The sequence below is a fragment of the Pongo abelii genome, chromosome 12 (genome assembly GCF_028885655.2).
Source record: "Pongo abelii isolate AG06213 chromosome 12, NHGRI_mPonAbe1-v2.0_pri, whole genome shotgun sequence".
Lineage (NCBI taxonomy): Eukaryota > Metazoa > Chordata > Mammalia > Primates > Hominidae > Pongo > Pongo abelii.
The window spans coordinates 120,642,631-120,669,537 of NC_071997.2; positions in this window are offsets into that span (position 1 = coordinate 120,642,631).

Here is a 26,907-nt window from a genome sequence, read left to right on the forward strand (position 1 = left end):
CTATCACCAAGGCAGACAGCATCAGAAAACTACATTTAAAACATTAGAATGAAATAATGAAGAAAGATAAAAGAAATCAAAAAAGAGATTAAAATAATAAAATGCTAATTCAAGACTTTGCTTCTGGCAATATAGAAAAAAAGACTTACCGAAAAACATACTGTCAGTTCAAACACTAAGAATGAAAGATAAAAGTTTAGAAGCATCTTTTTAATATATAGATGAGTTTGTGGAAAAAAAAATAAGACAAACTCCAAAATACCAAAATTTTTTTTCAAAGGTAGAAATCAGATTGCTAAGTTTTTTTTGTTTTTTTTTTTTTTGCTGAACTCAATGCTACTGAAGTAGCATCAGCTGACCTGATTAAACTAGACCCAGGAGATGCAACAATCCCAAAGGGAAAATAAGAAAATTTATTGGATTACTCAAGGGGAAAATGAGAAATTTTATTGGGTTAGTAAAATGTGGGGAGCTGGAGCTGAGATCTCCTATCACAAATCAGTACTCTGAATGGCTAAAACCTAACAGCAATGAGGGACTAAAAATATCTACCACCAGGAAAGATCAACAACTAAGGAACTTTCCAATTTTTGACTCATGTCTTAAAAGAAGAAAAAGTCTCTTCTAAGAATTCATAAGCATAAAAAGTACCATGATGTGTAGAGGAGAGATAGCTACCGAAGATAAAATAGTCTGCTGAAGTCTTTGTAATTTTGGAGGTTGACAGAGTGATTTATTAACTATATATTTTGTAAGATAGGTATGCGTATTACCATTTCAATAGTAACCACTAGTGGAATAAGCATAGAGGTTATAACTTCAAAACTAGTGGAGAAACACAAATTTTAAAAACCTTCAATCAATTAAGAAAAAAACATCAGGAAGGATGAAAGGGCAGAATGTATAGAAAATAAAATACAGCATAGAAGATAGAAATTTAATTATATAAGTAACACCAGATAAATATTAACTGAATTTGCACTTATAAGACAAAAAATCAAATTGTTAAAAATAAAATTAAAAAGGAATGGATACCATGATAATAAAAATTTTAGTACAATGCAGAAGATGAAATAAAGGAAGTCTCTCAGAAAGTAGAATAGAGAGATAAAAAGCAAAAAAAAAAAAGAAGAAGTCAGACAATTAGAATATCAGTTTAGAAAGCACAATGTCCAAATAGCAGAATTTTAGAAAAAGAATAAAGAAAACAGGAATGAAAATGTCGAAGTATGGTCTAGAACCACATCATTAAACTACAAATCAATAACAAAAAAAATCTAGAAAATCCCCAAAATTTGAAAATTAAAAATCAAAATCATCTGTATAGGCCAAAGAAGAAATCACAAGGAGAATTTAAAAATAATTTGAACTGAATGGTGAGAGCACAACATATCAAAAATTATGGGATGCAATTAAAGCAATGCTTAGAGGGAAATGTGCAGTGTTAGATGCTTATATTGGGAGAGAAGTAACAGATAAATGGACAAAGTGTCCACCTTAAATTAAGGAGAGGAAAAAAGGAAGTAAATAAAATTTTAAAAAGTAGGAGAATGTAAATAATAAATTCACCAGTAGAAATAAATAAAATCGAAAACAAAAATCAACATAGAAAACAATATATCAAAGCTTATTCTTTAAAGCAACCAACAAAATTCATGCAATGTTTGCCAAACAAATAGACAAAAATAGAGAGAAGACAAGCATTACAAGTATTGAGAGACAGAGGACACAGTGTAGGACTTGTTCTGAGATAGAAAACAGATCGATAGAGCAGAGTAGAAAGCTCAGAAACATTCCCTACCTATATAATGGATATTGACCTATGACAGAACTGGCATAGAAAATCAATGAGAAAGAGTATAAATTGTTCATTGATGGTGTTGGGACAATGGTATGTGAGGGTAAAACACTGGTTATCATGGTGCTTGTGCTTCAAGAGGGCATCACTCTTGGGTAGACAGTGTCAAAGCCGTGTCCATAACTCCTCAGGCAAAACCATTGTGATGCAAGGCACTGTGACTCCCAACTGCATAAGAATATTTGGGGGGAGTGGAATCCACTTTCTCTTGCTAATGGCAATCCAGAAAGAGTAGAAATAATACTCCCTCAAACAATGACTAATATGACTTGGTATGTAAATGCTCTGCCTCCCTCACCATTCAAGTGGATAAATCTGAGATTTCATTTCTGCACTGCCTTGCATGGTTCCCCCCAGTAGGATTACTCTCTGATTCCTTTCTATGGTAACTAACTTGATAATGTAATTATTACTGGCTGTGTTCCCTTCCTGGTCTTTAACACCTTTCCAGAGTGAACTTTCTATATAAACTAGTTGTTCTCTAATCATTTTCCTGTAGCCATTCCGGAAAGGGGATAACCAAGATGGTTATCGTATAATTTAAAAATGAAGGAGAGGTGGATGGAGTGAAGAAAGGGATAATGAGATGACATAGTCAAAATGCTAATAGAAAAAGACTGTCAGCTAAGGATTCTGTGGAACATAGCCTGTTGCATGACCAGACTGATGCCATCTTGAAGCAAAACACCATGATGACCAGTGTTTGACCCTCACATACCAACATGTTCTGCAGTAAGATCTTGAATAACTACTGTATGATATATAATCTCCCATAAAGACGCTTCTCTAATCTACCCAGTGGTCACAAGTCTTGGCAAGAAAGTCTGAAGATGTGACTATCTGCACATGTTTTACCCTAAAAGCTTGCTCTATAAAGACTCCTTCCTGGAAGGCGGGTGCAGGATTCACCATCTTGCAGTCACCCAAGATGTGGCTTTTGTTTGTAAGTCCCTATTAAATGCTTTTTTTCTGGGAAACTGGATTTGTCAGGCTTCAGCCTTTCAGCTCTCTTGGCTTTTGGGGGTAGGTTTGCACAGACCTGCTCACCACAAACAAATTCCATGTATAGCAAAACTATGCTTCAGAAATGAAGAAAAAATTAGAACAATCACAGATAAACAAAACAGAGAACTAGTCACTACAAAAGGGGCCCTTCAAGATGAAATAAAAGGACAATAGATGTGTATGAAATCCACATAATGAAGCAAAGAACACTGATTAAAGTAAACATATAGGTAAATATAAATAACAGTGTAAATGTAACTTTGTGTCTGTATCTCATTTTTTTTCTCCTATCTCATTTAAGAGAAACTTGTATAACGCAGGGAGTATAAAATTGATGGGAAGATAATTTATAAAGATGTAATCTAAATGACAATGATTGCATAAAGAAAGAGGTAAGATATGGAGGTGTTTGGAGCACTTTTTGTATACTAGTGAAATTAGGTTGATATTAACCAGACTAAATTGTTTTAACATGTCAATTTTATTCACCAGGGCAGTCAAAAAGAAAATAACTTAAAAAAAAAAAAAAAGTGACAAGAAAAATCAAATTGTAAGCTAGACAATACCTACGTAACACAAAAGAAGGCAGTAATGGAGAAATAGATAAACAAAAAAAGACAAATGACTTATCAAAAACAAATAACATGATAGATGTAAATCCTGCCTTAGCAATACTTCCATTAAATTTAAATGGACTAAAAACTCCAATCAAAAGACTGAGATTGGCAAAATAGTTTTTTAAAAAATTCAGCTATCTGCTATCAATGAGAGACATATTTTAAACTTAAAGATAAAAACTAATTGAAATTGAAAGGATAGAAAATGATATCCAAACATTAACTACAAGAGAACTGGAGTAGCTATACTTACATCATAAAAAATTGACTTTAAGTCAAAAATTGTTACTAGAGACAAAGAAGGATATTTTACAATAAAAAGGGATCAATCCATCAGGAAGACACAATAATTAGATAAACACCTAATAACAGAATCCAAAATGGACAGAATTGAAGGGAGAAGTAGACAATTCAACAGTAACAGTTGGATACTTCAATAGTAAATTTTCAATAATTGTTAGAAAAACTAGGCTGCCCATCATCAATAAGGAAGTAGAAGACATGAACAGCATTCTAAGCCAATGACACTGAAAAGACATCTATAGAAATATCCTCCCCAAAACAACATAACACAAATTTTTCTCTAGTGCACATGGAACATTTTCGATAATAGACCATACGTTTGGCCACAAAACCTTTCCCAATAAATTTAAAAAGATTGAAATTTTACAAGTCATATTTTTTAACCACTAAGGGAAATTAGGAAAATCAGTAACAGAAGGAAATTTAGGAAACTCACAGTTGTGTAGAAATTAAACAACACACTCCTAAATAACTAATGAGTCAAGGAAGAAAACACAGGGAAATTAGAAAATACCTTGTTATAAACAAAAATATAAACACAATACAGTAAAATTTATGCAGAGAAAATAATGTATAGAGGGAAATTTATAGTTATAAATGTAATGTTTGGCCACAGTGTGTAGCAAAAGAAACTGTTTAACTTTGCTGATAAGAGTATAAGTTGAAGAGAAACTGTAATAACTAATACATTCAAATATCTATTATTCTAAAATCTTGCCCTTTCCTTATAGACACATATACCCTAGAAAGAGTAGTAAACATATGCACAAAAAGATGTGTACCTGATTGTTTAGGTCAGCATTGATTTTAATACCCCAAAGTCAGAAATTATATATGTTTACATCCAAAGATGAACAAAGAAACAGAACGATTTTCATTTAATGGACTATTACCAGCAAATGAAAATAAAGCAACTATAGCTAATATTATCTACACTAACTTACATGTACATGTACAGTTCACCCATGAACAACTCAGATGTAAACTTTCAAGTCCGTTTATACACAGAATTTCTTCTGTTCTGCCACCTCTGAGACAGCAAGACCAATCACTCTTCCTCCTCCTCCTCAGCCTACTCAACATGAAGACAATGAGAATGATGACCTTTATGATGATCCATTTCCACTTAATAAGTAGTAAATATATTTTCTTTTCCTTATGATTTTCTTAATAACATTTTCTTTTCTATCGCTTACATTATTGTAAAAATACAGTGTATAATACATATAACATACAAAGTGTGTGCTAATTGGCCACTTACATTATCAATAAGGCTTCTGATCAACAGTACACTATGAGTAATTAAGTTTTGGGGGAGTTAAATATTATATGCAAATTTTCACCTGCCCAGGGGAGTTGGTACTCCTAATCCTCACATTGTTCAAGGGTTAACTGCATGTTACACAAAGAAATGTGTATACACACACATACAAATATATTGCATAAAGGAAACACTGAGCATTAAAAAATCAAGTTACAAAAGAACACATTTAGTATGCAGCCATTTATATCAACTGTCCAAAATAATACCAGATATTTTATTAGTGATACAGACATACATTCATAAAAGTTAATGGAAATTCATATGAATAATAAATGCCTAATCCAGGTTACTGACTACATTTGGTGTGGGATTCGAGAGCAGGGAATGCGATAAAGGGAGAAACCATGGGGCACTTCAGTTAAACTATTTCTTAAGCTGGTACATGGCCATATTCTTTATATATTTTTACATGATAGAAATAATTATTTCAACTTTTATTAAAAATATGAATACTTTAATAGTTGAATTATGCAGATCCATACTTTTAAAATGAGTCATTCAAAATTGCAGATAATTATTATATCTGGGGCCTAAGGAAACTTGGGAAAATATTGCCCATGATTTTCTAATATGACACAGAGGAAAGAGAAGGAACATGGAGAAGGAATTCCAGAATTAATCTTTGAATTGGGGTAAAAAGGAGAAAGAATAGATTGTGGGGAAAGGTGATCAGTTCAGACCAGTTCATGTTAAGCTGGTGAAGTCTGTGGAACAAATAAGCTATTTGAATTGTGGTCCAGGGTTCGGAAAAAACGGGAAGTACTTATTTGGTTGTCATCTGCAAAAACATGGTAGTTTCAGCAATGGGAGTAGATGAGTTTCTTTAAGAAGAGCACATGTAGAGAGAAAACTACTGTAGTTTGCAAAGAGGCTTGCCAAGAAAAGGAAGTTTCTCAAGAAGAGGATGGTCAACTCTGCCAAATGCTGCTGAAAGATCACAGAAAAATACTGCAACTGCACTCAGCAATATGAATATGTCAACCTATTTTAGGACATAAAGATACAAGAACCCTAAGTTACGTTCCATGATAACTTAATTACCAGAATAAAGGAAAATGAGAAGCTGTATTGGAAGCAGTCACCTCAACAGCCATGTGGTTGCCCCAAACTCAGAGACCTCATAGAAAAATGTAATTCAGCTGTACTCAGACTGTAAACTGACTCATGAAACCCACCTTCTCTTTTTTCCCAACATCTTTGCCTCCAAGAAGACAGTATTTATCATTGACTTGGGTTTGGTTGCTACTATCTGACATGGATGGTTACTGCCACATCATTTTTGATGTTTTGACTTCCCTTATGCTTTTTCTGGTAGCTCTTCACTAACTTCTAGGCCAGTTAACCAACACCAGGAGAGCATGGTAGGTTTCATTTGATTCAAGGGTCATAAACTACAGAAATATATGCAGCAGAGAAGTATTGCTTGAATTGCCAAAGGTAGTAAGAGGTATCTGACAACAGCCTGTACTGTTTCCTTACTTTGTCATCACTACACTTTTTGGAACGACAGTTCTTCCAGTCTTGAACTTATGCCCCACTCTTCTAGTAGATAAAAGACTCTTTTCTAAATATACTTCCTTAAAAAATTTCCCTTTAACCATCCATGTATAGAAAAATGCTAATTTTAACACTTTGTAATTATTGCTAATTTGAACCTGTTTTAGAAGATGAAGTGATGTGTATCTATTTCATAACATGAAGCAACTTTATTTTCTTACAAGTTTCTGAGCATAAAAGCAATGTTAATATTACTTTTTGAGTTGGTAACCTTGAACTACAAGTGAAGAGTTTTGAATTAATTTCTGTGATTGCCTGAAATTGATGAAGAAAGACAATGGAGACACTCCAAAATTTGACTTGTAAATTATTTTGGCTTACAAATGCAAATGTGTGCACTATAACTTTTAAAAATAATTAGAAAGTGTTTTAAAATCCATTCAAAACAATAATTATTATCTATTGCACCTTAAACCAAAAATTAATTTGTTTTTCCAATTTGGCCATGCTGAATGAGACCCATTGCTATTCAATTTATTTTAATATAACTTAAAATAACCGTCTTGGTTAATGTTTTATTGATTTAAAGGATTTATTGTAATGTTTTCTTTGTTCAGTAGTTGTTTAGTCATGTGGAGACATTATAAAATGCTTTTGAGACCCTTCATCACTTCCTTGCCATCAAGTTTCTTGTGTTTATCTTTGTGCATGTGGCATAGAAGAGCAAAGTGTTTTTTTCAGATTTCCCTTGAAAATCATTCTTCTTATCTTTGAACAGAATATAGATCTACATTGTTAAACCTATATAGAACATTATAGATCTAGTGCAAGTGTGAGCTGAGACCCAGAGAACGTAGTCACTGTATTAATTATATGTTTGGGGAGATGATTCTTCCCCATTCTAGATGTTTCCTTCCATGTGGAGCAAGTTCATTACCTTTGTCAAAGGAAAGAAGTATTAATGACAGTTGTTAAAGACATTAAGGAAGACTTTAATCAAGTAGTAACTATTGTGATAGGTATAGGAACCCCTGTAAGCAGGCCTTGCAGTGGGGGAGAGAGACTGGGCTCAATTCCCAGTACCAAAAGGACAGATGGAGATTTACAGCCAAGGAGCAGGATGGGGGTCAGTGAATGGAAATCTAAGAGAAAATATCGGTGGTCAGGGGAATTTGGTCAAAACAGGCTTGACAGGATTATTGTTGAAGGCAGGCCTGGATGATAGCATATCCAGAAAGGAAAATAAAAAATCTGATCAGCTATCAAGGGTAGTTAGACAACAAGGACGGAAGATTTTCACTAAACAGACACAGCATGATTCCTACTAAAACTGGATTCTGCAAGGAAGGCTCAGAGGAGCCAGCTTAAGGTTAGGCCAAGGAGATGATGGTCTTTGTCACCTTATCACTCATGGCATCTCCATTCTTCTGCTCACTCTGTCCCAGGAAAAGGCAGTTGAGCTATCAGATTGGTGTTTGAAAACCGAAAAGAGACATTAATGTTTTTCCATTTTCCTCTCTATCTTGGGAACAAGGAAACTCAAAGGCACATATTTCTTTGTTACTGGAATCCAGACCTTGATAAACTCAGTGGTCTATTGTGGCTTGTGTAAAGATAGATGAGCCTCACTGATTTTGATATTTACTTTCAGAAAGTACATTTGCGATCTTAGGCTATAGTGATCAATATGGTGACGTTTTGGTCTCTGTCTGACTACACCTTGCCTTATTTGCCATTAAATTTAGAACTAGAGAGTAAGAGAAGACTGCTTTTTATTGGAACCCTCCAAAAACACCAACAACAATAATACTATTTATTGACACTTTTCTACATTCCAGACACAATTCTAAGGTCTTTGTAGATATTATCTCATATAATCTTTGCAACAGTCCTAAATGGCAGGTATATTATTAAGCACTCTTTAAAGATGTGAAAACTGAGCCACTGAGATGTTAGATGTAAGGAACTAGCCTTAGATCACAAAGCTAGTAAGACATAAAACTGGCATTTGGTTTAACAGTTTTATTCCAAAAATCCACATTTGTAACACTATTCTGCATTGATATTTTACTACAAAAGTAAATATTTATAAAATGGGACTTCCCCTACCTTAGCCAATTTTCTTGGTATCAGAACACCCATGAGTTTTTACAAAATGCAATAGTTCTTGCTATATGTGTTTTCAAGCTAAACACAATTCAAATGTATAGATACATATTAGATTAGATTCTATGATTGTTAGGCAAAGATAAAAGAGTAGCGCAATATCTAATGGAAGTGCTTATTAGAGATTGAATGCCAATCAGAAAAATGGAGATGTTATCTAGGCCCAGCATGTTATTCAACCTCTTAAAATTTTTGACTCTAAATAAGGTTTCGTAGGTGGTATAAGATCACAGTACACATAAGGCCTATGAGCTAAGACTAAAGATAATACACTATACAGTATGCATTGGAGGCCTTGGAGTTGCAAGAAATGATATGCTTCCCACAAACTAAGAGTTTTACTTCTTAAATCAATGAATATTTGATTATGTTAGATATATACTGGTACATCCAAATAAACCCAATGATTTCTGGGTTTCAAATAGGTCTTTGAAGGCACATAGAAATCTGAAAGGTTGTTAATAAATGGGTGTGATCAACTTGGGATGTAGAAAACCTGGGGGCCTGGGGTGGGCAGAGAAATTGAATTGGGCAGGACTTATCCCATGTGGCTCAGGGACTGGGGATCACTAAAAAGAGAACATAAAGGTCTAATTTTCCCAGCCATTCTTTCTGCAAAGAGGAAATGACCTTTAAAGTTCTAGCAGACAATCATTTCCATGGTCACAATCTAAAGCCAACTATACTAACAGCAAATTATAATGACAAGGTAAGGTTATTTTCAGACATATTAGATCAAGACCGTTTATTCTTTAGTTGCCTTTTCTGGTGAATTACTTGAGTTCATATACCATCCAAATGAAGGTGAAAAATAAAGCAAAAAAACATACGATGGAAAAAATGATGAGATAACTCAGGAGTTCAGCAAACTAAATCCCAGGAAGTTAATTACGCTGTAAGCTTGGAAGGCAACCAAAGTTAGAACAGAAAATGAATGGGCTCCAAGAAGAATGTCTTCAAGATGAAGATGAAATAGAATCCAAAGAATAAATAGAATGACTAAGAAGCTAGATAAGATTAGTGATTTAGTGGCACAGTGAAGAAAGCACATATCTCTTCTCCCATCAAGAAATAAAGAAGAATCAATTAAATAGTCTAGGAAAAACAAAGCATTAACAGCAACAAAAATACAGAAAGCCATGACCCAAATATGAAGCAAACTAAAATGTAGCATGATTTTAAGACATTTATTAACCATAAGTAAAAGGAATCCCTTTACCCTGAATGGTAGAAACAATCGCTTTAAAGTCACACAAATCTTAACATCAGATCCACAGAAAAAGACATGAAGTCAGCACAGTTCGTGGCTTTGCAGTGAATCCTATTTCACAGTCATAATGACGTAAATGCTGCTTATTCATTTTTAGTTTTTAGAAAAAAGTGAACAAAACCTGGAGGACTAATTGTTACAAATCAGAGTATAAGTGTCATCTAAAGTTGATAGAGCCTGGGAAGTGCAAAAGAATAAGGAGAGAGAGAGAGAGATACAGAGACATTTTTGTGGCCTTTGGTGGAAATTCAGTGGTAAGCCAAGAGATACCTGTCTCTTTTTTGCTTTTTAATTTTGTGTTGTAAATACTGGTCAATTATATTTTGGTTTTTTACATTTTCTCAAAGAATGTATCGAATAAAGTTTTCTGCTTATTTTTAAATCAAAGTATATACTTTGACAAGCATTTAAGTGAATAAAAACTTGGGTGCTTTCACAAGCATTCAAAAGCTTTATCTTCAGAGGTACTCAAATCTGCAAGATCATAAAATAGAAATTTAAGTGGATGATTTAAAGTTATAAAGACAACCAAATGTACTAGTTAAAATTAAACTTACCTGCAAGTAGCAAAGACCCCAGACAGCAGTGGCTTATGCAAAATAAAAACTTATTTCTCTTTCATGTAAAAACCTGGCAGAAAGAAGTCCAGAACAGGCCTGGCAAGTCTAATTTACAAAGTCCTCAAGGACTTAGATTTATTTCGTTTTGTTTCTCTGCTGTGGGAGTCATCTCTCACAAGTTTACTTTATTGTCCAAAATAGCTGCTTGAACTTCAGCAATCATGTCTGCATTCCAACCAGCAGAAAGAAAGAAAGGATACAACAAGAACCCACACTCCAGATAAAGTGATTGTTTAAAGTCCCTAGAAGCTGACACACAGCTTTGATTCTTAATGTTATTGGCCAAATCTTGGTCACATGGCCACATCTAGTTACAAGGAAAGCTGAGGAATGTATTTATTCTATAAATCTAAATTGTGCTTTATTTTATTTATTTATTTATTTTTGAGATAGGGTCTCACTCTGTCACACAGGCTGGAGTGCAGTGGTGCAATTATGGCTCACTGCAGCCTTGATCTCCCAGACTCAAGCAATCCTCCTGCCTCAACCTTTCAAGTAGCTGGTACTACAGGCATGTGCCACTGTTCCCAGCTAATGATTTTTTATTTTATGTAAAGACCAGATCTCCCTATGTTTCCCAACCTGGTCTTGAGCTCCTGGACTCAAGCAAGAGCTTGAGTACTCCTTGTCCTCCCAAGGTGCTGGTATTATAGGCATGAGCCACTGTGCCCAGCCCAAATCTAAAATCTAAAAAAAAAAAAAAATAGATCTAGATTCTGCTGTGATGATGTTTGGGGACAATTAGCAGTATTTGTTTCACCAAAAAAAACACACTAGAAAAAAATTTGGAAAAGAACTGAACACAGCATAGTATAAGTGATATTTTCAGCTTTCCTAGGACCAAGTCATTGAAGTATGCAAAAAGTTCCTAACTCAAGAATAAGAAATATGGAGGTGAACATCAGAAAAACTGAAATTGGAAATCGCTTTTTAAAATTATCTCTGGTACAGTAGAATTTAGGGTTAGTAAAGAAAGGGACTAGTGTTTTTCATTATAAGCACATTAGCAGGTAATATTTAAAAAGTAAAGTTTATAAATAAAAAAGGAAGCCTTTATTAATATTATCAAATGCTATAAACAACACGGATAAGAAAAATCACCCATGGATTTGATGAATAAGACGTGGGATCGCAAGGCCTGATGCCTACCTCCCTGCAGAGGGGTGAAGAGTAAAGGAAACGAAACTATTGATTTCGATCACTGGATAATCAATCGCACCTTTGCATAAGAGATATGACTTCCAGTCTTTCTTCATCTTGTTTTCCCCTTTCTGGAATTTCTTTAGTTTGTGAATATCTATGTCATCCTCCAACATTTAGAACTGAGCTGACACAGTATATGATCTGTCCACCAGATAATGGGAAAAACTATAACTTACCTTATTCTGAACTTCTATTGAATAAATACCTATTGAAGCAACCTAAGTTTGCCCTAAAATTTTGAGGACATATACATTGTGGCATACTCATTCTGATCATAAACACACACACACAGGCAGACACACATACACATACCCCTCCTCCACACACACACACACACACACACACACACATATATACATATGGATTTAAATCACATGAGTGTTACTTGTTTATTCTATCTAGCAACAGAATGCAAAAATGTACCAAGATAATAATCAACTCGCCATTCATTTTCATTCTCACTCCCCTTTTTAGCTGCTATTAAACTCCTAAAATGGAGAATTCTGTGTCACAGTATTTTTGTATTTTTAATTTTAGTACATAGTTTTTTTTAAAGGAGATACAGCAATTTACATACTCACCAGTACAAAAGTGCCCAGCCCTCTTCATCCTTTTTATATTTTTGTCAGTCTGAGGGATAAAAATAGCATATTTTTTCTTTAATTTATATTTATCTGACTAGTAGGGAGAATGAATGAAATATTATATGTATACTGGTCATTTGCATTTTCTCTCCTATAAATTGTGAAGTACTTTGCCCATCTTTCTGTCTCTTTTTCATCAATCTTCAGGAGCTCTGTGTAACAGAAAAACAACATTTTTTTCTGTCATCTGTGTTGCAAATATTTTCCCTACCCTTGGTTGTTTGATGTTTTGTAGTTTTTCATAAAACTTATACATATTCTTGTTCTTTTTTAAAATATAGAATTTTTCCTCTAATTTTAACAAGCATCTGAATGAATATAAACTTGGGGGTGCTCCACAAGAATTCAAAGGCATCATCTCCAAAGATATCCGAGATATCAATGGATCTCACTCACAGGAACAATAAGGAGTTACATCATCATCTTGTGCGACAGTGGAATCAGCCAAGTCTTCTGGGCCACTGACTTCTGTAACGTGGAGAGGACTGAGGAGTCAGGCTGGCCTGCAGGGCACTCATTTAAAAGTTGAATAACTCACATCTGAAGTTATATTCACCCAATCTGGTCGTTCCACTAATGGTATCCTCTTGTGTACCAAAGGCAAAAGTGACAAATGGAATGAACGTGCCGTTGTCTTTAAATGTCACCTTACAAATAACAATAGTGAATTATTTTATGGTATGCTATAGGAAAACAATCTCTGAAAAATGGCATACATTTGTATTGCATTTTTAAATTGCTTTCACAAAAGAATCATTAATCAATCTTCCAGAAATAACAGTGTATTTCATCATCTGCAATCCTCAGATTTAGAAACAGATTAACAGATGTGAGAAGTGACATACTACAAATAAAACAAATAAGTGCTTAAGTTGGACTAGGACCCGGCCAAAGGCTGCCTTCCAGACACAAAAATTTCTACCTCGAAATTCTATGGATTAAGAGAAAGGGACTAATTAAATACCTATACTAAACTCTAAATATTTTGAAAATGCGCAATTCTAAAAGCAGTACCTAGTGGGGGCTTAGAGTTGGAATACTTCTTCCCATTGTTTCTTCTTTCTATGTAGATTCCCCTTCTGAACTTAAAACTCACGTCACCACAGTTCTTCTCGGTGTTTGATTGCAGATACCAAAGGTATCATCGGATCTGATTAACAGATGCTTTGACTTTAGCTTTCAGTGGGATTGGCATCCAGAATAAATGTGGTAACCTTTCTCCTAAGGTTTTGTGTTTCACCTAGTGTTCTTCTTCCCCTTGTCTGAAAAATATTTATTGAAGACAGAGCCCTAGTCTCTCAAGATAATAAAAAGTTATCTAGGGAAAGAAGAAAACAAAGTAAAATACTCTGGTTTATTGTTGAACTGTTGGTTCAAGTTTGTTTCAACAAAGACCATGGAGGATGAAGCAGGAAGTCGAGGAAAGTTCGCTCTTGGGTATGAGCAGATGCGGGACATGTGGAGCCCTGTCTTGGCCACTGACTGGTGGGGCACACACCTTGATTGCTAATGAATGTGGCAGAGGTGACGACACCATTGCTGCTCTTTATTGATTTGTTGCTATGTTCTAAGATCTATGCACTATGTGGATTATCTCAATTAAATATTCACATAACCCAGGCCTGGCATGGTGGCTCACACCTGTAATCCCAGCATTTTGGGAGGCTGAGGTGGGCAGATCAGGAGTTTGAGGTCAGGAGTTTGAGACCAGCCTGGACAACGTGGTGAAATCCCATCTCTACTAACAATACAAAAATTAGCCGGGCGTGGTGGCTCCTGCCTGTAGTCCCAGCTACTTGGGAGGCTGAGGCAGGAGAATTGTTTGAACCCAGGAGACAGAAGTTGCAGTGAGCCAAGATTGTACCATTGCACTCCACCCTGGGCAATAGAGTGAGACTCCATCTTAAAAAAAAAAAAAAAAAAATTACATAACCCTAAGAGGCTTCATGGGCCCATTTACAGAGTCATTGTGAGGATAAAGAACAGCAAAGCACAAAGTGACCTCATCGGGCCATCTGTGCTAGGTTAGGCCTTTGCACATAATTAAACTTCGATAAATATTGTAGTGGTATGAATGCTGGGGCAGAATAAAAGAGGTACTAATTGAAGAGTCCATTAGAGCAAAATGCAAAGGAATTTGGAATCTATAAAGGAAATGTGATCTTTGCCTAACCACAGTTAAAACTTGGTAGTGGTAGCTGAAGATGATTTTTTAAACAACAACAAAAAAATGAATTTGAGGTAAGAAACTCATTATACAAGATACAATCATTTTGGAAAGAAAAGTATTATTTAACACATCTCCCCACGTGATATGGCTCCAGATTGTAAGATGACTTTTCTGTATTGGAGTTCACTCAAATCCCATCTTGGGTACAATGTGTGTACAGATCTAATTCTAAAAATATCTCTTTGTATTTTGAAACTTATAACTAGTCTACTAAGTGGGGTAAGCAGGAGTGGGGAGAGTTTCAAGTTTCTCATTCTCTTGTTGCTTCTGGGAGAATTGCTACAATGCCCATCATTTTTATCTCTATTATGCCAAACAGATAATATTTTTGAAAGGCTCCAGGAAATTACTTGAGTGTAGGATTATTCAGGGATCACAATCAATGAACATTTTTTTCCACATTAGTTACAAGACTAGGTGGTTTCATTTCTGAACAAATATTCTGACACTCTTGAAGATGTTTTCTGACTGATGTGCCCCACATAAGACCCTGAATCTACTGCCAGATGAAGGAAAGCTCCATTGGAATCAAAGAGTTGTCATTACACAGCCAAATGGCTTTTTATGAAGCCAACCTATATGCAGGTTTCAGGGGAGTCTGTGAGTTTCTTTTTCTTGCAGGATTGTCTTTGTATATTTCACAGTGATTTCAGTAGAAATGAAAATCTAGGGTGTGGCATGGAGGTACCACTCAATTAAGACAAAGAAAGTTCTCCTGCCTCTCAGATGGCTTTATTTTGAAGAAAGTATAGAACAAGCTGTCCAGCCCATGGCCTGTGGGCCACATGCATCCGGAACAGCTTTGAACGTGGCCCAACACAAACCTGTTAACTTTCTTAAAACATTATGAGATTTTTTTGCGATTCTTTTTTTTTTTTTTTTTCTTTTTTAGCTCATCAGCTATCATTAGTGTCAGTGTATTTTATGTGTGGCCCAAGACACTTCTCAATTCTTCTTCTTCCAGTGTGGCCCAGGGAAGCCAAAAGATTGGACACCCTTGGTGTAGAACAGATCAAATCCAACACACTTGGACAAATATGTACCAACTTACACAGTCAGAGAAAGGGTTTGCATTTGATTGGTTAGCTTTACTGAACCTATTGTGTATGGGAAGTATACTATCAGATGAGAGCAATTTTTTTCCATAGCTAATATTGACAGCAGGGAAGAGGCAGCCCTGTTCACCTACCCACAACCTCTTTTCTATTAAAAAATTTCAAGAAAAGTTCTAAGAAAAAACAGGACTCTGCCCCCTGGCCTCTGAAAATTTTGGACTGATATTCTGTGCTCTCTAACACATGTGACTACTTAAATTTAAATTAATTAAAAAAATAAAATTTAAAATTCAATTCCTTAGACTAGGCACATTTCAAGTGCTTATGAATCACATATGGCTAGCAGCTACCATATTTCACAATACAGATCTAGAAAATTCCCGTCACTGTGGAAAGTTCTATTGGCAGTGTTGGTTACAGATTAAGCATTTTGTGAGCACCAACTAGGTCTGCTGGCCTGCCAAATTTTGGGCTCTCTTAACTCCCTGCTGTTACCACACTGAGACAAAAATGAGAAGACTCAAATGCTTAAAATCAATTTAAGATTTTATTCTTCAACTATTCCCTACTAATCAAAATTTCTATTAATTAAATAATCACTTAAAGTAGTCGATCAACTAGAATAACCACATTGGACTATGGCACAAGAAAAGACATAAATTTTTCTTGTGTAAAGCCATGGATATTGGACTTCTTTGTTACAAAAGTGAGCCTGTACTAAGTAATAGAGAAATTGGTCTTGCAACAAAAACTAAAGTATGTGGCATTGACTTAGCAATTAAGTAGCAGGCAGCAAGAAAACCAATATCAGAAAACAGAAGGCTAAAGAAGCCCTTTGATTTGGGGAAGAAAATTTAAAACTCTTCCACTGATAACTTGGAAGGCAGAACAAATGCCTCCTGGACTAGATTGGAAAACAGGTCAATGTTGTCTATTGCATTTTATTGGCTGCACTTAGCAAGGTATTAGAAGAAAATCTTAAGTTTGGATCAAAATTGCTTGGTATGAAAGAGAATGGAATAAGATAAAGTTTTTGAATTTGAAGGTTGGTACAAATTTTAGCTTCTAGACCTAAAACAGTAACAAAAGGTAGGAAAAGTGTTTTGAGTAACAAATGTCCATTAAAGCACAGCCCTGTGTCAAAAATCAAATTAGGAGTGTGATTTCCACTAAAGCTCTTTCTCACAGATAGACTCAGGGTAGTTCCATTAGGTTTAAAGAGAAAGGTTAGTGGACCAGAAAGCCAAGATATACATAAAGTTAAAAAATTATTCTAGGAATGATGTGTAGCTATTGTCATAAAGAGGCAACTGTAAGGAAAAAGATGAGTTGCCTACCAAGTATCTGGGGAAATTGGATTGCCAAAGAAATCATGAGTCTAAACAATGAATCAACTAGTCCATCAATCAACAATAAATAAATGCCTTTGACATTTGAGAGTTAAACAACTTAGGGCCCCCATATTCCACTATCAGGAGGAGAGCTAGGAAGCTTAAGCTGCCTTCAAGGAAGGCATATTCTACAACTCCTCACATGAGGCAATGGAGAAGAAACAAACAATCAACAAAGAAACTCCCGCAAGCAGATTAAAATGCCATGATTATAAAAGGACAAGGGATTTCTCCCAGAGAGCAGAATGAGGGTCCATGAAGGAAACTTCCTCTGCTTCCATGATAGAACACCTTCATGGTGCTTGTTTTAGTGTGATTTTACAAATGCTATGCATCATTGTTAGATGTGTTTCTCCCATTTTTAAGTAATAATCATTACATCCTGACCTTGATCTACTATTAAACTTTGAGTATGGGTTGGGCAGATGTCTTTCCCCTAGTTTATAGGTTGCCAAGCCACAAGATGTGTGAGTAAGATCTGAAGGAAGAAACTGCATACACCCCAGAGATCCTGGACTTTGAGCTGGATATTGTTGAATTAGTTGGATAGAATTTATGTTGTCTCACCTTGAGAGGGGTGAGTGTGAAGAAAAATGCAATGGATATAGTATTTGGTGATTAAATTGGTGAACTGTGGCAGAGACTTTAAGTGCCAATCAATCTCCATGTGCTCTTTTTTCTGGCCATGTATCAAAGGAAGCTGCATATCCCAGCTTCCTTTGCACTTACATGTAGCAATATGAACAAGTGCTGGCAGTGGAATATGAGTAGAAATGATGTTCATTCCTTTGCAGGAAGGGCCCATGAAATATCACCCCGTCACCCATCTCTCTCTCCTCTCTCTCTCTCTCTCTCTGCCTCTGTCTCTGTCTCTCCTCATCAGCCACCTGAATGGAGAAGACTCTCAATCTCAGCATCTAGAAAAGGGTAAAATCAAAATGCCCTGGGTTCCAGAGACTTCCGCCCTTCATCAATACGATGAAAGAGAGATAGAAACTTGCCTTGTGTTAAGCTGTTGAGACTTGGAGGTTGTTTTTACAGCAGTTAGCCTACTGTGAGTAATATGCCAAGAATTGCTACTTCCAGTCCACTGAAAATAGGATTCTTGTACTATGCAAAACATTGACATGAATCATTTAGGGATACAGGTAGAAAATAGAGGGTGTTTCCCCCTACAGTTTCTAATATTAAGTTGCAGGAAAAAGAGAAGGGGATGGAGGCGTTCTTGCCCCTTTTATTAATTCACTCAAAGTAGAAATTGTGGACCCACAACCAACATATCTTTCTAAAATTTTTTTTTGACACAAAGAAAAATATTTTTTTTTGTAATTTTATAAGAGCCTTAAAATCAAGCTAGCATGGTTTCTAAGTTAGATAACATTAAGTCGTAAGTTATAATCATATTCCATGTTCACCAGCCCATCTCATAATGCAACCTTACAATAAAGTACACATAGACCTTGAGGTCCTTTTACTGAGAATAACCACCATGGTCCATTAATCTCTACTCTTCTTAAAAGAAAGAGAGTATTACGTTATGGTGTCATGGGTCTCAGGCCCTACCTACTAAGGGGATTTCCCTAAGGGATTTTCAGATGTAATCACTTGTGAATGTCCCATGGAAACTCAGTTCAAGTAGTCTATAAGAACCTAGAGAAATTGTTAATGTAATTAGAATACCTCCCTATCTGACTAGACACGGTGGTTCACACTTGTACTTTGAGCTCTTTGGGAGGCCAAGGTGGGTGGATTGCTTGAGGCCAGGAGTTCAAGACCACCCTGGCCAACATGGCAAAACTTCATCTCTACTAAAAATACAAAAAATAGCTGAGTGTGGTGGCATGCGCCTGTAATCCCAGCTTCTTGGGAGGCTGAGGCACAAGAATTGCTTGAACCCGGGAGGCGGATGTTGCAGTGAGCCAAGATTGCGCCACTGCACTCCAGCCTAGATGACACAGCAAGACACTGTCTCAAGAAACAAAAGAGAATACCTCCCTATCTGCCTCTCTTTATTTTCATTCCTCCATCAATATGACTACATACATAATGGTGCAGCTGAACTCCTGGTTAGATGGAATGTTCTTGAAAAGTATGTGATTTGGAATGCACCAGTTGTTTTCCTGAAAAGAAACAGCTTTTCACCTTGGGAAAAAATTTCTTTTGTCATGATTCTTAAAAATCAGGTAAGGAAAGGCAAAAGGATGTGACAGTAGGTCGTGACAGGGTGTGTTGGTGCCAATGCTGCAGCCATATGGCTTAGGTTTTTTGCAGAAACTATTAATCTCAGATACCAAGCACAAGTACAGTTGGCTGAGGGTGATGTTATGAAAGTGTTTTTGTCCTCTCTCAAAGACCAGCAGTGGATACAGCAGGGATCTGGACATTCCAATAACAGAGAAAGCTGCACGGGACAATACAGAAACAGTTTTATACAGTGACACTAGGACAAAACAGAAGCCATGGCAGCTGAAAACTTGAGACCTGCTCTATTCCATCAGTTGTCTCACTACATGGCAGTTAGAGGGAAGAGTAACATCTTTGGACTAAGTCCATACGTTTCATGGAAAATCTAGGGAGGAAAGAATTCACAAGAGACAAGTATTTAACTCTCTACTAATTTGGCACATGAGACCACGAACAGGTTTTAATTCAAAAAAACTTAAAAGATCTCATTTAAATTCAATGTGAATGACATTGGTCACACCTGGTATAAAAAATAACTGATATTACATGAATTATAAGGTATTATGCCAATGAGTTTTCATGTATATGATTCTTTACTTCTTTGTTAATGAGATAATTGAGATTCAGAAGAGCTAATCATCTGGGGCAAAATGTCATGCACAGTAGGTGGCTGTATTAGTCCATTTTCATACTGCTATAAAGAAATGCCTGAGACTCGGTAATTTATAACGAAAAGAGGTTTAATTGACTCACAGTTCAGCATGGCTGGAGAAGCCTCAGGAAACTTACAATCACAGTAGTAGGTAAAGGAGAAGCAAGGTATCTTCTTCACAAGGTGGCAGAAAGGAGAAGGGCCAAGCAAAGAAGGAAGAGCCCCTTATAAAAGCATCAGATCTCATGAGAACTCACTCACTGTCACGAGAGCAACATAGGGGAAACTATCCCCATGATTCAGTTATATCCACCTAGTCTCTCCCTTGACTGACACATGGGGATTATGGGGATTACGAGGATTATAATTCAACATAAAATTTTGGGTGGGGACACAAAGCCTAACCGTATCAGTGGCCAAGTGTAAACCTAGTCTTCTGACACTAGAGGCCTGTCATAGTCCTCTGCCCATGAATATGCTGCCTCTCTGTGCGCCTCTGCCCTGTATATTGGCTCAGAATATCATAGCCTCTTATCACCAAGTTAGTAAAACCATCATTTTTTCTTGGGATAATTCTATGTTGTGTTCACATGCCTGAAATCAGCTGCTTTGTGGTACAGAAGTTAAATACACCTTTGTTCCTGGACATCGAAGGACCCAGTGCAGTGGACTGACCACAGCTTACATTAGACAAAGGAAAATAATGTAACACTACAATGTAGAGATTAAATGTTTCACATGACAGAATGACAATGTAGTAGGTGCTCTTTGAAAAAACTATCATAGTTTTTATATTTCTGACAGCATGATCAATTAGACACTGATACGGTTTGGCTGTGTCCCTACCCAAATCTCATCTTGAGCTGTAGCTTCCATAATCCCCATGTGTCTGTCATAGGAGGGACCTGGTGGGAGATAATTGAATCATGGGGGTGGTTTCCCCCAAACCGTTCTTGTGGTAGTGAATAAGTCTCATGAGATCTGATGGTTTTATAATGGGAAAGCCCTTTCATTTGGTTCTCATTTTCTCTCTTCCCTGCCTCCATGTAAGATGTGACTCGCCCCTCCTTGCCTTCCACCATGATTGTGAGGCTTCCCCAGCCATGTGGAACTGTGAGTCGATTAAATCTCTTTTCTTTATGAATTACCCAGTCTTGGGTATGTCTTTATCAGCAATGTTAAAATAGACTAATACAGACACCTTGAGTGCTTATCATGCAAAAATAACTCAAACTGATGAAAACAATGTTTAACAAGATGGCCGAATAGGAACAGCTCTGGTCTACAGCTCCCAGAATGAGCGACGCAGAAGACGGGTGATTTCTGCATTTCCATCTGAGGTACCAGGTTCATCTCACTAGGGAGTGCCAGACAGTGGGCACAGGTCAGTGGGTGCGCACACCGTGTGTGAGCCGAAGAAGGGCGAGGCATTGCCTCACTCGGGAAGTGCAAGGGGTCAGGGAGTTCCCTTTCCTAGTCAAAGAAAGGGGTGACAGACAGCACCTGGAAAATCAGGTCACTCCCACCCGAATACTGTGCTTTTCCGATGGGCTTAAAAAACGGCGCACCAGGAGATTGTATCCCGCACCTGGCTCAGAGGGTCCTAGGCCCATGGAGTCTCGCTGATTGCTAGCACAGCAGTCTGAGATCAAACTGCAAGGCAGCAGCGAGGCTGGGGGAGGGGCACCCACCATTGCCCAGGCTTGCTTAGGTAAACAACGCAGCTGGGAAGCGCGAACTGGGTGGAGCCTACCAAACAGCTCAAGGAGGCCTGCCTGCCTCTGTAGGCTCCACCTCTGGGGGCAGGGCACAGACAAACGAAAAGACAGCAGTAACCTCTGCAGACTTAAATGTCCCTGTCTGACAGCTTTAAAGAGAGCAGTAGTTCTCCCAGCATGCAGCTGGAGATCTGAGAACGGGCAGACTGCCTCCTCAGGTGGGTCCCTGACCCCTGACCCCCGAGCAGCCTAACTGGGAGGCACCCCCCAGCAGGGGCAGACTGACACCTCACACAGCCAGCTGGGTACTCCAACAGACCTGCAGCTGAGGGTCCTGTCTGTTAGAAGAAAAACTAACAAACAGAAAGGACATCCACACCAAAAACCCATCTGTACATCACCATCATCAAAGACCAAAAGTAGATAAAACCACGAAGATGGGGAAAAAGCAGAGCAGAAAAAATGGAAACTCTAAAAAGCAGAGCGCCTCTCCTCCAAAGGAATGCAGTTCCTCACTAGCAACAGATCAAAGCTGGACAGAGAATGACTTTGACGAGCTGAGAGAAGAAGGCTTCAGACAACCAAATTACTCTGAGCTACAAGAAGATATTCAAACCAAAGGCAAAGAAGTTGAAAACTTTGAAAAAAATTTAGAAGAATGTATAACTAGAATAATCAATACAGAGAAGTGCTTAAAGGAGCTGATGGAGCTGAAAACCAAGGCTCGAGAACTACGTGAAGAATGCGGAAGCCTCAGGAGCCGATGCGATCAAATGGAAGAAAGGGTATCAGCATTGGAAGATGAAATGAATGAAATGAAGGGAGAAGGGAAGTTTAGAGAAAAAAGAATAAAAAGAAATGAGCAAAACCTCCAAGAAATATGGGACTATGTGAAAAGACCAAATCTACGTCTGATTGGTGTACCTGAAAGTGATGGGGAGAACGGAACCAAGTTGGAAAACACTCTGCAGGATATTATCCAGGAGAACTTCCCCAATCTAGCAAGGCAGGCCAACATTCAGAATCAGGAAATACAGAGAACGCCACAAAGATACTCCTTGAGAAGAGTAACTCCAAGACACATAATTGTCAGATTCACCAAAGTTGAAATGAAGGAAAAAATGTTAAGGGCAGCCAGAGAAAAAGGTCGGGTTACCCTCAAAGGGAAGCCCATCAGACTAACAGCGGATCTCTCGGCAGAAACTCAACAAGCCAGAATAGAGTGGGGGCCAATATTCAACCTTCTTAAAGAAAAGAATTTTCAACCCAGAATTTCATATCCAGCCAAACTAAGCTTCATAAGTGAAGGAGAAATAAAATACTTTACAGACAAGCAAACGCTGAGAGATTTTGTCACCACCAGGCCTGCCCTAAAAGAGCTCCTGAAGGAAGCGCTAAACATGGAAAGGCACAACCGGTACCAGCCGCTGCAAAATCATGCCAAAATGTAAAGACCACCAAGACTAGGAAGAGGCTGCATCAACTAATGAGCAAAATAACCAGCTAACATCATAATGACAGGATCAAATTCACACATAACAATATTAACTTTAAATGTAAATGGACTAAATGCTCCAATTAAAAGACACAGACCGGCAAGTTGGATAGAGTCAAGACCCATCAGTGTGCTGTATTCAGGAAACCCATCTCACGTGCAGAGACACACATAGGCTCAAAATAAAAGGATGGAGGAAGATCTACCAAGCAAATGGAAAACAAAAAAAGGCAGGGGTTGCAATCCTAGTCTCTGATAAAACAGACTTTAAACTAACAAAGATCAAAAGAGACAAAGAAGGCCATTACATGATGGTAAAGGGATCAATTCAACAAGAACAGCTAATTATCCTAAATATATATGCACCCAATACAGGAGCACCCAGATTCATAAAGCAAGTCCTGAGTGACCTATAAAGAGACTTAGACTCCCAATCATTAATCATGGGAGACTTTAACACCCCACTGTCAATATTAGACAGATCAACGAGACAGAAAGTCAACAAGGATACCCAGGAATTGAACTCAGCTCTGCACCAAGCGGACCTAATAGACATCTACAGAACTCTCCACCCCAAATCAACAGAATATACATTTTTTTTCAGCACCACACCACACCTATTCCAAAATTGACCACATAGTTGGAAGTAAAGCTCTCCTCAGTAAATGTAAAAGAGCAGAAATTATAACAAACTATCTCTTAGATCACAGTGCAATCAACCTAGAACTCAGGATTAAGAATCTCACTCAAAACTGCTCAACTACATGGAAACTGAACAACATGCTCCTGAATGACTACTGGGTACATAACGAAATGAAGGCAGAAATAAAGATGTTCTTTGAAACCAACGAGAACCAAGACACAACATACCAGAATCTTTGGGATGCATTCAAAGCAGTGTGTAGAGGGAAATTTATAGCACTAAATGTCCACAAGAGAAAGCAGGAAAGATCCAAAATTGACACCCTAACATCACAATTAAAAGAACTAGACAAGCAAGAGCAAACACATTCAAAAGTTAGCAGAAGGCAAGAAATAACTAAAATCAGAGCAGAACTGAAGGAAATAGAGACACAAAAAACCCTTCAAAAAATTAATGAATCCAGGAGTTGGTTTTTTGAAAGGATCAACAAAATTGATAGACCGCTAGCAAGATTAATAAAGAAAAAAAGAGAGAAGACTCAAATAGATGCAATAAAAAATGATAAAGGGGATATCACCACCAATCCCACAGAAATACAAACTACCATCAAAGAATACTACAAACACCTCTACGCAAACAAACTAGAAAATCTAGAAGAAGTGGATAAATTCCTCGACATATACACGTTCCCAAGACTACACCAGGAAGAAGTTGAATCTCTGAATAGACCAATAACAGGAGCTGAAATTGTGGCAATAATCAATAGCTTACCAACCATAAAAAGTCCAGGACCAGATGGATTCACAGCTGAATTCTACCAGAGGTGCAAGGAGGAACTGGTACCATTCCTTCTGAAACTATTCCAATCAATAGAAAAAGAGGGAATCTTCCCTAACTCATTTTATGAGGTCAGCATCATCCTGATGCCAAAGCCGGGCTGAGACACAACCAAAAAAGAGAATTTTAGACCAATGTCCTTGATGAACATTGATGCAAAAACCCTCAATAAAATACTGGCAAACAGAATCCAGCAGCACATCAAAAAGCTTATCCACCATGATCAAGTGGGCTTCATCCCTGGGATGCAAGGCTGGTTCAATATACGCAAATCAATAAATGTAATCCAGCATATAAACAGAACCAAAGACAAAAACCACATGATTATCTCAATAGATGCAGAAAAGGCCTTTGACAAAATTCAACAATGCTTCATGCTAAAAACTCTCAAAAAATTAGGTATTGATGGGACGTATCTCAAAATAATAAGAGCTGTCTATGACAAACCCACAGCCAATATCATACTGAATGGGCAAAAACTGGAAGCATTCCCTTTGAAAACTGGCACAAGACAGGGATGCCCTCTCTCACCACTCCTATTCAACATAGTGTTGGAAGTTCTGGCCAGGGCAATTAGGCAGGAGAAAGAAATCAAGGGTATTCAAGTAGGAAAAGAGGAAGTCAAATTGTCCCTGTTTGCAGACGACATGATTGTATATCTAGAAAACCCCATCATCTCAGCCCAAAATCTCCTTAAGCTGATAAGCAACTTCAGCAAAGTCTCAGGATACAAAATCAATGTACAAAAATCACAAGCATTCTTATAAATCAACAACAGACAAACAGAGAGCCAAATCATGAGTGAACTCCCATTCACAATTGCTTCAAAGAGAATAAAATACCTAGGAATCCAACTTACAAGGGATGTGAAAGACCTCTTCAAGGAGAACTACAAACCACTGCTCAAGGAAATAAAAGAGGATACAAACAAATGGAAGAACATTCCATGCTCATGGGTAGGAAGAATCAATATCATGAAAATGGCCATACTGCCCAAGGTAATTTACAGATTCAATGCCATCCCCATCAAGCTACCGATGACTTTCTTCACAGAATTGGAAAAAACTACTTCAAAGTTCATATGGAACCAAAAAAGAGCCCGCATTGCCAAGTCAATCCTAAGCCAAAAGAACAAAGCTGGAGGCATCACGCTACCTGACTTCAAACTATACTACAAGGCTACAGTAACCAAAACAGCATGGTACTGGTACCAAAACAGAGATATAGATCAATGGAACAGAACAGAGCCCTCAGAAATAACACCGCATATCTACAACTATCTGATCTTTGACAAACCTGAGAAAAACAAGAAATGGGGAAAGGATTCCCTATTTAATAAATGGTGCTGGGAAAACTGGCTAGCCATATGTAGAAAGCCGAAACTGGATCCCTTCCTTACACCTTATACAAAAATCAATTCAAGATGGATTAAAGACTTAAACGTTAGACCTAAAACCATAAAAACCCTAGAAGAAAACCTAGGCATTACCATTCAGGACATAGGCATGGGCAAGGACTTCATGTCTAAAACACCAAAAGCAATGGCAACAAAAGCCAAAATTGACAAATGGGATCTCATTAAACTAAAGAGCTTCTGCACAGCAAAAGAAACTACCATCAGAGTGAACAGGCAACCTACAAAATGGGAGAAAATGTTCGCAACCTACTCATCTGACAAAGGGCTAATATCCAGAATCTACAATGAACTCCAACAAATTTACAAGAAAAAAACAAACAACCCCATCAAAAAGTGGGCAAAGGACATGAACAGACACTTCTCAAAAGAAGACATTTATGCAGCCAAAAAACACATGAAAAAATGCTCATCATCACTGGCCATTAGAGAAATGCAAATCAAAACCACAATGAGATACCATCTCACACCAGTTAGAATGGCAATCATTAAAAAGTCAGGAAACAACAGGTGCTGGAGAGGATGTGGAGAAATAGGAACACTTTTACACTGTTGGTGGAACTGTAAACTAGTTCAACCATCGTGGAAGTCAGTTTGGCGATTCCTCAGGGACCTAGAACTAGAAATTCCATTTGACCCAGCCATCCCATTACTGGGTATATACCCAAAGGACTATAAATCATGCTGTTATAAAGACACCTGCACGCGTATGTTTATTGCGGCATTACTCACAATAGCAAAGACTTGGAACCAACCCAAATGTCCAACAATGATAGACTGG